Below are 17497 nucleotides of genomic sequence, written 5' to 3' on the forward strand. Positions count from 1 at the left end.
TCCCCTTGTGAAGCAGCATGGCTCAGTGGAAAGAGTATGGGCTTGGGAGTCAGAGGTCATGGGTTCTAATCCCGGCTCTGCCACTTGTCAACTATGTGACAACTTCTCTGTGCCTCAGCTCCCTCATCTGTAAAATGGGGATTAAGACTGTGAGCCTCATGTGGGACAAACTGATTACCTTGTATGCCCCCCAGCACTTAGAACAGTGCTTGGCACATAGTAAGCACTTAACAAATGCCATTATTATTATTATTTCCGTTAGTGCTGGGTTTGGAATGGAAAGTAATGTAATTGGAACTTGAGGTATGTTTTCCATAGACTTATGTGTTGTAAATTAGGATCCATTCCAGAACCTCTAGAAAAATGGCATACAGTTCCTTTACATGCTAAATATACTATAATAACAAAAGGACACTGAACTCTTGTTTAATGTGTATTCAAGTAATTCAAAGCATATATTCACAATTAGAAGTGAATGAGGTGTTTTCCTATCATTCTGAGGCTGCAGAATTGCAACCATATAGAACACTGGCCTGGGAGTCAGAAGGTCATGGGTTCTAATCCCAGCTCTGCCACTTGTCTGCTGTGTGACTTTGGGCAAGTCACTTTATTCTCTGTGCTTCAGTTCCCTCATCTATAAAATGGAGATTAAGACTGTGAGCCCCAGATGGGACAGGGACTGTGTCTAACCTGATTTGCTTGTATCTACCCCAGCACTTAGTACAGTGCCTGGCACACAGTAAGTGCTTAACAAATACCATAATAATTATTATTGTTATTATATTCACTCTTTCACAGGATTGTGGTTTGGCCTAGAGTGCAGTGCCCGCTGCTGACACAAACCTCCAAATAAAAGAGCCCTGATGAACTTGCATCTACCCAAATTGGTCAGTCAATCGTATTTATTGAGCACTTACTGTATGCAGAACACTGTACTAAGCGCTTGGAAGAATACAGTATAACAGACACATTCCCTGCCCACAGTGACCTTACAGTCTAGAAGGGGAGACAGACTTAATACAAACAAATAATTTCTCGAGGAAGGAAAGAAGGTCCAGGGGTAGGTTGGGTGTGGGAGAGTAGTAGATCTAATCAAAGGCAGTTTGGACCAGAATTTTATTTGCTTATTACCTGATTATTAATGCTCTAATTAGATGTTTATTAAAACATATTGGGATCTTTTATTCTGGTGTCTGCCTGAGGTAAGACTGGAGGAATTCCTGGTGTCCCACTGCTAAAATACACCCTTTCCTCTCTATCATACTGTTGCTACGCTTATTCCAGCACTTATCATATCCCGCCTTAACTATTGAATCACCCTCCTCACGGACCTCCCTGCCTTCTGTCTCTCCCCTCTCCAGTCCTTACTTCAGGATAATTGTTCTAAAAACACAATCAGTTCACATCTCCCCACTTCTCAAAAACCTCCAATGGCTGTTCATTCATGTCTGGACTGGATCTAACCAAAACTCATTACTATCAGCTCTAAAGCACTGCTATAGTAACCTCGTATCTTACCTCATTAACTTCCTACTATAACCCAGTCTGCACACTTCGCTCTTCCAATGCCAACCTCCACTGTACCTCCATCTAGTGTATCTCACCACCAACTCTTGCCCACGTTCTCCCTCTGGTCTGAAATTTCCTCTCCTTTCATATCTGACAGACCACCACTCTCCCCACCTTCAAAGCCTTATTAAAATCACATCTGCTCCAAGAGGCCTTCACCAGCTAAGCCCTCATTTCCTCTCCTCCCTCTCTCTTCTATTGACCTACGCACTTGGATCTGTCCCCTTTAAGCACTTGACAAGCAGCGTGGCTCAGTGGAAAAGAGCCCAGGCTTTGGAGTCAGAGGTCATGGGTTCAAATCCTGGCTCCGCCAATTGCCAGCTGTGTGACTTTGGGTAAGTCACTTAACTTCTCTGTGCCTCAGTTCCCTCATCTGTAAAATGGGGATGAAGACTCTGAGCCCCCCGTGGGACAACCTGATCACCTTGTAACCTCCCCAGTGCTTAGAACAGTGCTTTGCACATAGTAAGTGCTTAATAAATGTCATCATTATTATTATTGACAGTCATCCCACCCTCAGCCCCACAGCACTTATGCACACATCCGTAATGTATTTTAATGTCTGTCTATCCCTCTAGTCTTCAAGCTCCTGGTGGGCAGGGAATGTATGATGATGATGATGATGGTATTTGTTAAGCACTTACTATGTGCGAAGCACTGTTCTAAGCGCTGGGGGGATACAAGGTGATCAGGTTGTCCCACGTGGGGCTCACAGTCTTCATCCCCATTTTACAGTTGAGGTTACTGAGGCACAGAGAAGTGAAGTGACTTGCCCAAAGTCACACAGCTGACAAGTGGCGGAGCCAGGATTAGAACCCACGACATCTGACTCCCAAGCCCGGACTCTTTCCACTGAGCCACGTTGCTTCTCATTCGGTAGAATGTATCTACCAACTCTGCTGTACTGTACTCTCCCAAGTGCTTAATACAGTGCTCTATACACAGTAAGTACTCAGTAAATATCATTGATTGATTGTAGAGGTGGGGAGGAGGGAGTTGTCTCTCTGTGACCTTCCTGGAGCCAGCCATGGGAGAGGGTGGCAGCAAATCCTTGAGTAATACCCTTGCCTTTGGGGAGATATCTGGTGTAGTGGCAGCAATAAAAGTGTAAGGTGGAGGGATTTGGCCTGTGTTAGGCTGGAATTTCCAAATCTAACTGTTCCAGGAAGGGAAGAGCTGAATAAAGTTTAAGTCCTAAATGGAAGCTAGCAGGAGGCCGGTTACTCCACAATCAATCAATCAATGAATCGTACTTATTGAGTGCTTACTGTGTGCAGAGCACTGTTCTAAGTGCTTGGGAAGTACAAGTAGGCAACATATAGAGATGGTCCCTACCCAACAGTGGGCTCACAGTCTAGAAGGGGGAGACAGAGAACAAAACAAAACATATTAGAAAAAAAAATAAAATAAATAGAATAGATATGTACAAGTAAAATAGAGTAATAAATATGTACAAACATTTATACATATATACAGGTGCTGTGGGGAAGGGAAGGAGGTAAGTTGGGGGGGATGGAGAGGGGAAGGAGGGGAAGGAGGAGTCCACAAGTGACTCTGGGGACTCCTTTGGTCAGGATTTAGGGCTGAGAACCCCTGAAAACATCACAATGAGAGAGAGAGAGATAGAAAGAGGAGAGAGAGAGTGAGAGATGGAGAGAGAGAGAGAGAGAGAGGAGAGAGAGAGTGAGAGATGGAGAGAGAGAGAGAGAGAGAGAGGAGAGAGTGAGCGATAGAAAAAGAGAAAAGGAGAGAAAGTGGGAGGGGGAATGGGTAGAAGAGAGAAATAATTCCATCTTACCTTTGTAAAAATGTCATTTCAGTGTGTGTGTGTGTGTGTGTGTGTGTGTGTCTCAATCGTATTTACTGAGTGCTTACTGTGTGCAGAGCACTGTACTAAGCACTTGGGAGAGTACAATATAACAACATAAGATACATTCCCTGCCCACAGTGAGCTTACAGACTCGAGGACTGTGACTTTCATTCTGGTAATAATAATAACAATTATTATAATAATTACAGTTTTTGTTAAGCACTTACTGTTTTCCAAGCACTGTATTAAGCACTAGGGAAGAGACAAGATAATCGGGTCCCTCATGGGGCTCATAGTCTGGGTAGGAAGGAGCATAGGTAATGAATCCCCATTTTGCAAATGTGGGACTTGCCCCAGGTCAAGCAGCGTGGCTCAGTGGAAAGAGCCCGGGCTTTGGAGTCAGAGATCAGGGGTTCAAATCCCAGCTCCGCCAATTGTCAGCTGTGTGACTTTGGGGATGTCACTTCACTTCTCTGTGCCTCAGTTCCCTCATCTGTAAAATGGGGATTAAGGTTGTGAGCCCCACATGGGACAACCTGGTCACTTGGTATCCTCCCCAGTGCTTAGAACAGTGATTTGCACATAGTAAGCGCTTAACAAATACCAAAATTATTATTATTATTATTACACAGCAGGTAAGTGGCAGAGGCAGGATTAGAACCCAGGTCCTCTGACTCCCAGGCCTATGTGCTTTCTACTAGGCAACACTGCTTCCATAATGGTTATCTATAGTAAGATAATAATAATAATAGTAATAATAATAATGGTATTTAAGCGCATACTATGTGCCAAGCACTGTTCTAAGCACTGGAGTAGATATAAGGTAATCAGGTTGTCTCACGTGGGGCTCACAGGCTTCATTGCCATTTTACAGATGAGGTAACGGAGGCACAGAGAAGTTGAGTGACTTGCCCAAAGTCACACAGCTGACAAGTTGCAGAGGTGGAATTAGAACCCACGGTCTCTGACTCCCAAGTCAGGGCTCTTTCCACTAAGCGACGCTGCTTCTTTAGATTCATTCATTCATTCATTCAATCATATTTATTGAGCACTTACTGTGTGCAGAGCACTGTACTTGATCCACTCTGCCCACTTTAATATCAGCTTCAAGTTTGATGCACAGCCTCTTGATTCCTTCATTTTATCCATTCTATTGGAGAAGCAGTGTGGCTCAGTGAAAAGAGCCCGGGCTTGGGAGTCAGAGGTCATGGGTTCAAATCCCAGCTCCGCCAATTGTCAGCTGTGTGACCTTGGGGAAGTCACTTCACTTCTCTGTGCCTCAGTTCCCTCATCTGTAAAATGGGGATTGACTGTGAGCCCCCTGTGGGACAACCTGATCACCTTGTAACCTCCCCAGCACTTAGAATAGTGCTTTGCACATAGTAAACGCTTAATAAATGTTATCATCATTATTATTATTATTATTATTATCCCAGTTGGGCAATGAAGACGGCAGGTCCGGTGGAATCAGATGACTTCCTGAAGTCTAGCTGTTGATAGATATATGTCATCTACCTGGCCTATCCCTTTACTGGTGAAGTACATCTGCCTCGTCTGGCAGGATTCCTCTTGCCAAAGACACACAGGTATCTTATGCTCCTCCAGCTTTCCAGGAAAGAATGCCAGTCCAAGCCTCTCATACTGTGTGGTACCTGGAGCATGTTTTGACTTGAATGCTGAAACCAAGTCATTGTTTCTCCTCCTCCTCTCCCAGATTCAGGAACAGATGTGAGGCAATAGTCCTATAGAGTTGTACTGGAGGCCAAAGATTCAGGCCCAATGCAATACTAAAACTACCTTGCACAGATGGTGGTTTGTGCATCCAAAAAGATGTCAGCTGAGCAATCACCGCTTCAGTGCTTTGACCTATCCTTAAGAAGGCATGTCCGATGGAACAAAAGAAGTCAGGGGAAGGGTTCTGAGCGTGGAAACAGCCTAGAGTTTTATCGTATGAGCTTGATAGTGGGATATGTTAGTACTCTTCCTTTCTTGCATTAAGCACGTGATCGCTTTTGGTGGCCACACCTCAGAGTTAAGAGAAGCAGCATGGCGAAGTAGACAGAGCACGGGCTTGGGAGTCAGAAGGTCATGGGTTCCAATCCCGGCTCCACCTCTTGTCTGCTGTGTGACCTTGGGCAAGTCACTTCACTTCTCTGTGCCTCAGTTACCGCATCTGTAAAATGGGGATTGATGCTGTGAGCCCCATGTGGAACAGGGACCGTGTCCAACCCGATTTGCTTGTATCCACCCCAATGCTTACTACAGTGCCTGGCACATAGTAAGTGCTTAATGAACACCATGGATATTATTATTATTCCAGTGGAGGGCCTGCATTATACGGTTATACATATAGCATTGTTCTTTGTATTGGAAGAAAATACTGCTGATAGTAAAGTTCATCTGTAAGTGTGGGTGGCTGAAGAGGTCCATGACAGATCCACAGTCTTGGCCTCACTGGGCACACAAAAAGGCTGCCCCTTGCCAAGTAGCTGTATTGAATACTCACTATTCTACCTACTCGATTGTATTATACTTTCCCAAGCATTTAGCACAGTGCCCTGCACAAGAGTAAGTACTCGAGAAATACTATTAATTGACTGATCGATGGATTGATTGATTCAACACTTACTATGTGTGAAGCAGTATACTAAGCACTGCCATAGATACCAGATCATCAGGTTGGACACAGCCCCCATCCCGCTTGGGCTCACAGTCTAGCGGGGAGGGAGAACTGGTATTTCATCTCCATTTTGCAGATGAGGAAACTAAGGCCCAAATAACAAGTAAATAAAAGCTGTGTCCAATCGTTTGTTTCTTTGTTTTATGGTATTTGTTAAGAGCTTACTGTGTGTTCTAAGAGCTTACTGTTCTAAGTGCTGGAATAGATACAAGTTTATAAGGTTGGATGTGGTCCCTGTTCCACATGGGGCTCACAGTGTAAGTAGGAGGATGTAGGATTTCTAGACTGTGAGCCTATTGTTGGGTAGGGATTGTCTCTATCTGTTGCCAAATTGTACTTTCCAAGTGCTTAGTACAGAGCTCTGTGCACAGTAAGCACTCAATAAATGTGATTGAATGAATGAATTTAATTCCCATTCTGCAGCTGAGGAAACTGAGGCACAGAGAAATTTAGTGACTTGCTCAAAGTCACACAGCAAGCAGTTGGCAGAGGTGGGATGAGAACCCAGGTCACCTGACTTCCAGGGCCATGCTCTTTCCATTAGGCCATGCTGCTTCTCATGTATTCTTCTTTCTAGGAAAACAAGTGAACTTGCTCACCGTTACTTGCACAGGTTGTAGGAAGAAAATGACCCATAAGGTAATTTCAAACTCCTCTCCCTTTCAGACAGAATATCGCTTTCACCAGGGCATTTGGCCATTTTGGGACCTGGTCCTTAAAAAACAGAATGGGAGGATCATTTACCCAACTTGTGGATAGTCTAATGATTATATAATAAAAATAATTTTGGTATTTGTTAAGCATTTACTATACGCCAGGAACGGTACTAAACTTTGCGGTAGATAAAAGACAATCAGGTCCCATAGGGGGTCTACAGTCTAAGTAGGAGGGAGAACAGATATTGAATTCCCATTTTTCAGATGATGGAACTGAGACATATAGAAGTGACTTGCCCAAGGTCACACAGCAGGTATGTGGTGGAGTCAGGAGCAGAACCCACGTGCTCTCTCTCCCAGGCCTGTACTCTTTCCTTTAGGCCATGTTGCTTCAAAAGCTTACCTGCTGCTATGTGATGAGTGATCCAGAATCATTTTTGATGGTGTAGAATTATGCATTCACATTTAAACAACAAATCAAAATGTATCCAACAGATCTCCCGCCAATTTTCCAGAGTGCTTCAACAAAGAAGTGATTTCCACCCCCAGGAAAAGTCTGACCCCTGGTGTTCTCTACATTGTGATCATTTATGGTTTCACTGAATCCTGTATTTTACATTTTTGAAAAAGGGTAACTGCTGCCCACACACAGAAGCAGACATATGTTCACACACATGCCCTTTCTGTTTGAATATGCCACCAATGATGATGGGATCTGAATCATGTGGGAATAAATATTATTTCTTGCTGTGCTGGTAGGTTTGTCCCTTCAAAGCCCTACTGAGAGATCACCTCCTCCAGGAGGCCTTCCCAGACTGAGCCCCCTCCTTCCTCTCCCCCTCCTCCCCCTCCCCATCCCCCCGCGTTACCTCCTTCCCCTCCCCACAGCACCTGTATATATGTATATATGTTTGGATACTCTATTTTATTTGTACATATTTGTTCTATTTATTTTATTTTGTTAATATGTTTTGTTTTGTTGTCTGTCTCCCCCTTCTAGACTGTGAGCCCACTGTTGGGTAGGGACCATCTCTATATGTTGCCAACTTGTACTTCCCAAGCGCTTAGTACAGTGCTCTGCACACAGTAAGCACTCAGTACATAAGATAGAGTGAGTGAATGCTTGCAGTAACTGGCAATGTTTTCTCTTTTGTTTCCCTGTCTGTCTCTCCAGACATGTAGCAGTACATAGGCTGCCATTCGAAAGAGCCACCAGCTACTGAGCAGTGTTTCTTGCCATTAGTAGAAGCTGTGTACAGGGTTATTCAGTGCAACCCAAAGGCCTCCAAATTGTGACTAGAACTATATTCTTAAAGAGACAAGATTTTGAGGGAAAAGATGGCAGAAAAGAGAGAGGCAAGTAACAGAGGCAGAGACAGGCTTCCTGAGAAACGAAGACATGGAGAGCAACCAGCTAAAGAGAGCAAGAGACTGTTGTAAACACTCCTCATAAAATCTCTCTCTCCCACTCATACACACTCACATACACTCTAGAGAAGATCTCATGCAACAACAGTGCTCCACCCCTCGCCCCCTGCCCTTGCCCCCAGCAACATAGACATACCCACACACATCCTGCAGAGCAGCACTGAAACACTGACAACTGGATCTTTTTTCCTTCTGCTTCCGTATGTGGCTATTTTGTCTTCAGAAGAGGAGAGAAAGTTGTGGTGGGGATAAAGTGACATTAAAGAACATTTGATTAAGGGTTAGGCTTGGTCATCTGCCCCCTGCAGACTCCCTCACACTCCTATTTTAGATGTTTCCAGCCTGTGATGCACTATTGGCCCTTGGCCTATTATGAGTATAACTCCCAACATCCTTAGGTGACAACGGCACAGGTGCAGTACAATCTTCAGTAACTCTTTGACTTTGCCAGGGTTAACTTGGACCCATTTCGAGTTTGGTCCAGTTTCACTTCTGGGCCAGTTTAGTGCTCCGTCTCCAGGAACCAGGGCCAGTCCTGGATCAATTTAGGCATGGGACTATAGCAGGCCACTGCCCCGCCCTTTTTTAATAGTATTTAAGTGCTTACAATGTGCCAGACACTGTACTAAGTCCTGGAATTGACACAAGTAAATCAAGTTGGACATAGTCCTTGTCCCACATGGGGTTCACAGTCTTATTTACCATTTTACAGATGAGGTAACGGAGGCACAGAGAATTGAAGTGACTTGCCCAAAGTCACACAGCAGACAAGTGGAAGAGACAAGATTAGAACCCAGGTCCTCTGACTCCTAGGCTTTGCACTAGGCCACAGTGCTCCTTGGTTATTTGCCTCTGCAGGGCTGTAGATTCATTCATTCAGTCAGTCAGTCATATTTATTGAGCACTTACTGTGTGCAGAGCACTGTACTAAGTGCTTGGGAAGTACAAGTTGGCAACATATAGAGACGGTCCCTACCCAACAACGAGCTCACAGTCCAAAAACGGGCTGACAGGGCTGTAGATTTCTGCTCCAAATGTGCCCAGGGAGAGTGGAAACATGAGGAATGATCGAGATGGACTGCTAAATCTTAGAACTAATAATAAGTGGTATTGTTGAGTGCTTACTGTGTGCCAAGCACTGTCCTAAACATTCAGGTAGATGCAACATAATCAGATGAGAGACAGACCCTGTCCCACACGGGGCTCACAATCTAATAAACCATTCGTGCATCAAATTTCCCAAGAGCTTTCACATCAGTTAACTCATTTATCCTCACAGTGTGCCTCTGGTGTATGGAGAAGCAGAGGTCTCACTAGCCCCATTTTACAGGTAAAGAAACTGAAGCACAGAGCAGTTACGTGGCTTGTCTGAAGAAACCAAGGAGAGCAGTAGCAGAGCTGAGACTAAAACCCAGGTCTCCTGACTCCCAGTTGTGTTTTTTCTATCAGACCATTCTGCTAACAGTGAGCACTTTGTGATACAAGCTTTTTTGTTTGTCTGTTTTCCTTTTTCCAGTAAATCATTTCAGGTTTCCCACAAAGGAAGACACTTGGGGCTTTCTTTCTGAAGTAACTTCAGATCAAACGTGTGGGTGTGGCTTCATCTCAAAGTTATTAAAGCTATTTGTTCTTCACATCTTATATGCTGTTGGGAAACACGGATCTGGGGGCAAACTGGCTTAAAGAAGGCCAGCGTTCCCTTTGCAATCCTAGTCAGTTTTGCAGCTAATGTGGGAAAAGAGACAGGAGATTTTTGCCCAGATGTTATGATGATTTTCTTTCAAAGAATTCCACTTGAACCTTTTGCTTCTCACTGAGTATAAATAGCCTCCTGGAGGGGAGAGGGCCTTGGGGCATATCAAAAAGAAAATCACATTTTTGCTCCTGTGGAGAAAATTTGGGCTGAGATATTTGATAAGGTGATGAGCCCTCTCAGTGGTCATCCATTTTCACATATTAAGCTTTGGGGATCAAATTCAGACATTTAATAGGCGTTGGTAATATCCTCATAGAGAAATGAGCCGTGAAGTCCAGATCCTAGCAGGTCTACAGTGGGAACTTGGATGGATCACAATTGAAACCTGGCTGAGGCTGGAGTGCTCCGTCATGGCTTGCCAGCAGTCCAGCAGTTAAAAGGCTTGATTTCCTGTCTGTTCATCTGTAGTTGTGTTTATGCCTCTAATTTAAGCAATTTTCAGCACACTTCTGTGGTTCTTTTGATATACCGGGCACGCAGGTGGATCTCGGAGTGTGCCAGGAACTGTGTCCAGAACTAGTCTTCATTATTAAAACAGACATCTTTGAAAATTAGATTCTGAACCTATACCGTATGTTCTCTAGTTCAAGCCGATTCTTTGCCTCTGCTTTAGGTATTCACAAGTGATTGACTTCCTCCACGTCCATGTCTGAACTCTGCCAACCCTGGGCATGACCCAGTGAAAAGAGCATGGGATTGGTAGTCAGGAGACTTGGGTTCTAATCCTGTCTCCCTCTCTGGCCTGCTGTATGACCTTGGGCAACCCACTTCTCTGGCTCAGAGATTCTTTGACTGTAAAATGGAAAAAAAAAATTGGTTGTGTGGCTCTTGAAAGACAGATCTGTCCAATCTGATAGTCTTGTGTCTCTTCCAGAATTTAGTAAGTAATGAGCACTTAATAAATAACTGTTAGATTATTATAGTCACCTTGTTAAAATACTGAGAACTGGAAGCATTTTTTGCCCTTCATCAGACCAGGCATAGAAAAGGAATAAAAGATGTGGAATCTGACCAGAAATGAAAGGAACTCTGCCTTAGTATTTTGAAGAAGCTCCCCCTTCTAGACTGTGAGCCCGTTGTTGGGTAGGGACCGTCTCTATATGTTGCCAACTTGTACTTTCCAAGCACTTAGCACAGTGCTCTGCACACAGTAAGTGCTCAATAAATACGATTGAATGAATGAATGAAAGAACTCTTAAACTCTCGTTGCCCACCGACTCATATGTACTACTTTAATTGGAGACACAATTGGAAAGAATACAAGCGAGTAAATTCCAGTAGAGATTTAAAAATCCCAAATTAGGTTCTGCAGAAGAAAAGCCCCAATTTAGAACATCAACCCTAACTTCTTTGGCCTGCTTTCCCATCAGATTAGTACCAGAAAATGGGTTTACCCTCTTCAGAGCTGGTTCCACGTGCATAACTCCATATCCAAAATAAAGCTGATGGGCCAGCTCTTCACAGGTCAGCATCTGGAGAGCATGTGAGCTCTTTCTCCCCAGCCTCAAAAACTCTTAGGGGCTTGGATCCATCCAGGTCCACCCCCTATGTGGCCTAGTGGAAAGAGCATGGACCTGGGAGCCAGAGGACCTGGGTTCTAATCCTGGTTCTGCTACTCACTTGTTATGTGACCTTGGCCAAGTCACTAAACTTCTCTGTGCCTCAGGCACCTCATTTGCAAAACAGAGATCTAAAGACCAGTGCTTTGCACATAGTAAGCACTTAACAAATACCATCATCATTATTATTATTGTTATTATACCTAGGCTCTCTTTCCCTTAGAGTGTGAGTCCCATCTGGGTAAGGGAGTAGTTCTCATCTGATTTTACTATATTTATCCCAGCACATAGCATAGTGCTTTGTACATAGTATGTATTTAACTGATACAACCATTATTATTCATTATTATTATCTGCTGACTGGTGTTGTACAGATAGTCCATCGGAATCAATCAAGGCAAGAAATGGATTATGTTTCAGTGAAGCTATACTACTTTATCTCAGAGGCATTGAGAAATTCCAGAGCGACGGGTACTGTGTGCAACCTGATGATCATGGATCTACTCCAGTGCTTTGTACAGTGCATGGCACGTAGTAAATGCTTAACAAATACCACGATTGTGATTAGGATTAGGGTGCAAAGAGGTCATGAGTTAGTTCCTCTGCTTCCTGAGAAATGAAGTTTTTTCTTTCCTTACCTACAGTTCCCCTGCTGACAACCTTCAGTAGAATCATTTGAATGTTATGAACAAATCTTTCCAAAGACCAGCCATAATCCAGCACCACAAATAATAATAATAATGATGGCATTAAGTGCTTACTATGTGCAAAGCACTGTTCTAAATAATATCATTAAAAAAAACTGGTAAAGAGAGCCAAAGGTGTCTCCCACAACATAACCAAGACTGCCTGCTATGAAGAGTAGCACATCTCTTGACATACATATATAGATCTATAAATTACATATAAATGATTTATTTATATTAATGTCTGTCTCCCCCCTCTAGACTGTGAGCTCCTTGCGGGCGGGGAACGTGCCTATGAACTCCACTATATTCTACTCTCCCAAGCATTTAGTACAGTGCTAGCACATGAGAAGTGCTCAGTAACCACCACTGACAGAGAAGCGGTGTGGCTCAATGGAAAGAGCGTGGGCTTGGGAGTCAGAGGTCATGGGTTCAAATCCCAGCTCCACCAATTGTCAGCTGTGTGACTTTGGGTAAATCACTTAACTTCTCTGTGCCTCAGTTCCCTCATCTGTAAAATGGGGTTAAGACTTTGAGCTACATGTGGGACAACCTGATCACCTTGTATCTTCCCCAGTGCTTAGAACAGTGCTTTGCACATAGTAAGTGCTTAACAAATGCCATCATCATTATTATTATTATTGACTGATTGATTGTTCTCTGGATTTTCTTTCCTGATTGGGGAGGAGGACTGGAAACAAAAGAGAGAGAGAAACCAGTTTCCCCTCCTCAGAGTTGCCATAAGATCAGAAAAAATGACATTGTCAAGACCAATGAAAGAGTTTACACTTTTCTCCCCATACACTGGAAAAGGTCAGGCTGGGGAGAGGGGATGAGATGAGTTGGAAAAGAAATCTTCAGCAGCTCAGACTGTTTGCTTAACCTGCTTTAAAGCCCCAATTTGGAAACGTTTGCTATTACGAATGGAAACCCCTTTAGTTATATAATGCATTCCTGGAACTGTGCCCAACATACATATGGTTTCCACCAAAGCCTTACACCAACATTAATTTAATGAAGGATAAGTGAGAAAAATGATCGGTGTAAATCCTAATGGAAAACATATTTTTCTAGGTAGCTTTGATTGGAAAAAAAAAAAAGACTAGCTTCTGGCCACAGGGCCGGTCTATAAGAAAACAAGTTAGCATGCCGCACAGAACGGTGAGTGATTGTGCTGCCTGAATATGCCGAAAGGGGAGCAATCACCAAACCTCCGGATAGAGCTAACTACAGAAGTCCTGCAAGGCAGGAAATGCTGAATTTTTTCTGAGCCCCTGGCTCTCTCTCTATGTGTAAGTTCAATTTTTTTTTCCCCCTGGTCCATTTTTCAAATGGCCCATAAACATGGCCTGTGTTTATCCCAGGGGGTTAATTTGGTTAGACTTTGATACATCACATTGTGACAGGCGTTAATATTTTACTCCAAAAGCCATATCATCTTTTATCTTTTATTTATAGTGATCTTCATATTCATTTCTCAGCCAAGGCAGGCACGGCAGGGAGAAGGGCCATTGATCTCCATTTTTTTTCCTTTCTCGTCCTTCAGAAGCAGCACAGATGGAGGGAAGAAAAAAAGAAAAAACAAAACAAAACAAAAAACATAGTTTAGGGAATCCTTCATGAGATGCTGGAGAACAAATCAGCCTTTGTCCCCCAGCAGGTGATTTGGCTGCAAATGAGGAAAATAATCTTTAAAAAAAGGTATATTTGTCTATTTATCATCAAGAGGGAAAGGAAGCTGTGTGTTTCACACGAACTGAATCCTGATACCAGAGAAACAGAGAAAGAAGGGGTTGGGGGTTGAATGCAAGCTTAGAGAGCCTATGGACTGGAGGAAGCAAGCGCACAGTCAGTAGCTGCCATTTAAGGAACTTAAATCTTCCGCCACCGTGCCCAAGCAATGGCCAATAGGGGTGTGTGGAGCAAATGGAGAGGTCAGAGGTGGGGGACAAGAATTGAGGGGCATTAGGCATGGGGCGGGGAGAAGGAATTCCATGCCAGTTAAAGACGGGATGACCGTGAAAGTTTCAGACATGGGTAGAACCCCCAAAGACCTGGGTGCTTATTGGAAACTTGAAGGGCCTCTTTTCCCTTTGAACCCCTACCTCTTCTCCTTCTTCCCCTTCTGAACTGGAATCACACCACCCAGACTCCCCTAAGTTCTCTGAACTCATTCTCCCCCCTCTAATTCCCAAGAGGCTTAGAGGGAGTGCATGTTCAGATTCTTCGGAACAAAAGGGGCCCTGTAAGGACGATATCACTCTATTATTATAATGTACTGATGTGATCCTTATGTTATGAGGGGGAATTAAGGCAACCCATCAGAGGTTATTGCCTTTGGCATGATTACGAGTTGCAACTTATCTTGTACTCGTTAGAAATGCCTAAGGCCAGGGCAAGAAGGTTAGACTGTGAGCCCCATGTGGGACAGCGACCGTATCCCACCTGATCAACTTGTTTCTACCCTAGCACTTAGTACAGTGTTTGACACATAATAAGCACTTAATATGACAATTATCCTTGTCGAACTCCTTGCCTCCTGTCTCTCCCCAGTCCAGTCCATACTTCACTTTACTGCCTGGCTCTGCTTCAGTCTGCTGCTGCCCACATAAATGTCCAGTCCATGTTTCCCCATTCCTCAAGAACCTCCAATGGGTTTCCATCCACCTCTGCATCAAACAGAAACTCCTTACCATTGTCTTTAAAGCACTCAATCCCCTTGCCCCCACCCATCTCACCTTGCTCCCTTACTACAACCCAGCTCGCATACTTTGCTCCTCCTTCATCCTCCCCTCTCAACCCTACAGCACTTATGTACATATCTGTAATTCATTTATTTATATTTATGCCTATCTCCCTCTCTAGACCGTAAGCTCGTTGTGGGCAGGGAATATGTCTGTTCATTGTTACATTGTACTTCCCCAAGTGCTCAGTGCAGTGTTTGACACACAGTAAGTGCTCAATAAATACGATTGAATGAACAAGTGAATGAATCTAATACCAACCTACTCATTGTACCTCGAGCTCATTTATCTCACCACTGACCTCTCGCCAACATCCTGCCTCTGGCCTGGAATGCTCTCCCTTCCCATATCTGACAGACAATTACTCTCACCACCTTCAAATTGAAGGCACATATCCTGCAAGAGGCCTTCTCTGACTGAGCCCCTCATTTCCTCTTTTCCCACACCTTTCTGTATCACCCTGATCTGCTCCCTTCATTCACCACCTCCCCCAGCCCCACAGCACTTAAGTATACATCCGTAACTTATTTTATATTAGTATCTGCCTCCCCCTAAGCTTGTTGTGGACAGGGAAAATGCTTACCAACTCTGTTGTACTCTCTCAAGAGCCTAGTACAATGCTAAGCACACAGTAAGTGCTCAATATGTGATTGATTGATTGATTAGTGTTATTATTATCATTAATTACCTTAATTATCATTATTGTTATTTTCCAAACAGAGAAGCAGGAGCAGCATAATTATTGATTTGTTCCAATGTTCCATTAGCCCAGCATCCTCTCTCTGACAGTGGCCACAAGATCAATCAATCAATCGACGGTATTTCATGGGAGAGTATAGCAGATTTAGTAGGCATGATCCCTGCCTTCAAGGAGCTTTTAGTCTGCTGTGAACAGAACACTGTACTAAGTGCTTGGGAGAGTACAGAATAGTTAGTAGATATGATCCTTGCCTTCGAGGAGCTTCCGGTCTACTGTTGGCAGAGAATGGAACTGAGCCTTTGGGAGAGGAAAATGGAGTTGGTTGACATGATCCCTGCCCTCCAGGAGCTTACAATGTAGTGGGGCTGCTCAGTGTTAATATTGAGCAAAACTGTCAAAAGGTGCAGGGTTAATTTGCTTACATTTTGGTTGAGATTCTTCCTGCACATTGTGTCCAGCCTTAATATTTTACACCGTGAACCCTATCGTCTTTTATCTTTTATTTATAGTGATCCTCATATTAATTTCTCAATAGCAGCTGGCACGGCAGGAGGGACAAGTCATTGATCTTCCAATTTATCCTCTACTCTTCCGTATCCCGAGGTTGGAGCAGCCCGGAGAGATTGATGGGGCTCTGGCACGGATCCAAGGGCTGTGTGTTTCTCATACATGAAAATCAACAACAGGAAACTGAAATTTGACAGTCGGTAGCAATACCAGCCACCTTGATGACAAAATACAATCGGATGCTCTTTAATAATTGAATGGGGGATCTGGTATTCGGTAATGAAAAAGCACGTAAGGGAGCGTGTGTCTCTGGGGCTTTCATGTAAGTGTGTGTAGGTGTGTTTGGGTCACCCCAGGAGCCACACCTCTTGTTCCATTTACTGTGGCCTAGTGGAGCCCTAGAGAGCCCGGGCTTGGGAGTCAGGAGACCTGGGTTCTAATCCCGGCTCTGCCAATTGCCTGCTATGTGACCTTGGGTAAATCCCTTAATTTCCCTGGACCTCAATCTTCTTATCTGTAAAATGGAGATTCAATACCTGTTTTCCTTCCTAATCAGACTGGGACAAGGGACCTTGCCTGACCTTATTAACTTGCATCTCCCCCAGTGGTTAGAATAGTGCTTGCCACATAGTAGGCACTTAACAAACACCATTATTGTTGTTATTATTATTATTATTATCATCATCATCATTAGTGTTGCTACTGTCAAGTGATTCATCAAACCAAATTGGTGACATTTCCTTCATTTTCATTGAGCATTCCGATTTCCAAAACATGCCCCAAGTCATGCTTCCAGTTACCCTGAAAGAAAACATATTCCTCCTAGTTTTTCTCTGAGTCCTGGAGGCTAGGTTTATCACTTAAGGCCAGCGCACATTTGAAGATGGTGGCACTGGAAGTGAGAACATAATTGGCCTTTGCCATGCTAATTGGGTGTTACATGCAACTTCTGCCACTGTTTTCAAATCTCCTCAGGCTTTCTCAATGGTCCCAAAGCCCCTGCTCTTGATTGCCAACTCCATGCTAGCCTAGTCTGAGTGTGTATGGGTGTGTATGTGCGTGTCTCTCTGCTGCTGTTTTCTCAGGGGTCTGTTCACCAATTGAGACTGGGCTTCACTCTGTCTTAAAAATATTTTTGTTTTGCCCTCCCTGTTTCCAGGTGGCCCAGTGAGCTGTATGGCAGTGAGTTGTATGGCAAAAGCAGTGTGGACTAGTGGAAAAAAGCATGAGCTTGGGAGAGGACCTGGGTTCTAATCCCAGTTCTGCCACTTGCCTGCTGTGTGACCTTAGGCAAGTCACTTAACTTCTCTGTGCCTCAGTTCCCTCATCTGCAAAATGGGGACTCAATAGCTGTTCTCCCTCCAACTTAGACTGTGAGCCCCATGTGGGACCTGATTATCTT

Source organism: Tachyglossus aculeatus, chromosome X4, assembly GCF_015852505.1.
Source record: "Tachyglossus aculeatus isolate mTacAcu1 chromosome X4, mTacAcu1.pri, whole genome shotgun sequence".
Classification (NCBI taxonomy): domain Eukaryota; kingdom Metazoa; phylum Chordata; class Mammalia; order Monotremata; family Tachyglossidae; genus Tachyglossus; species Tachyglossus aculeatus.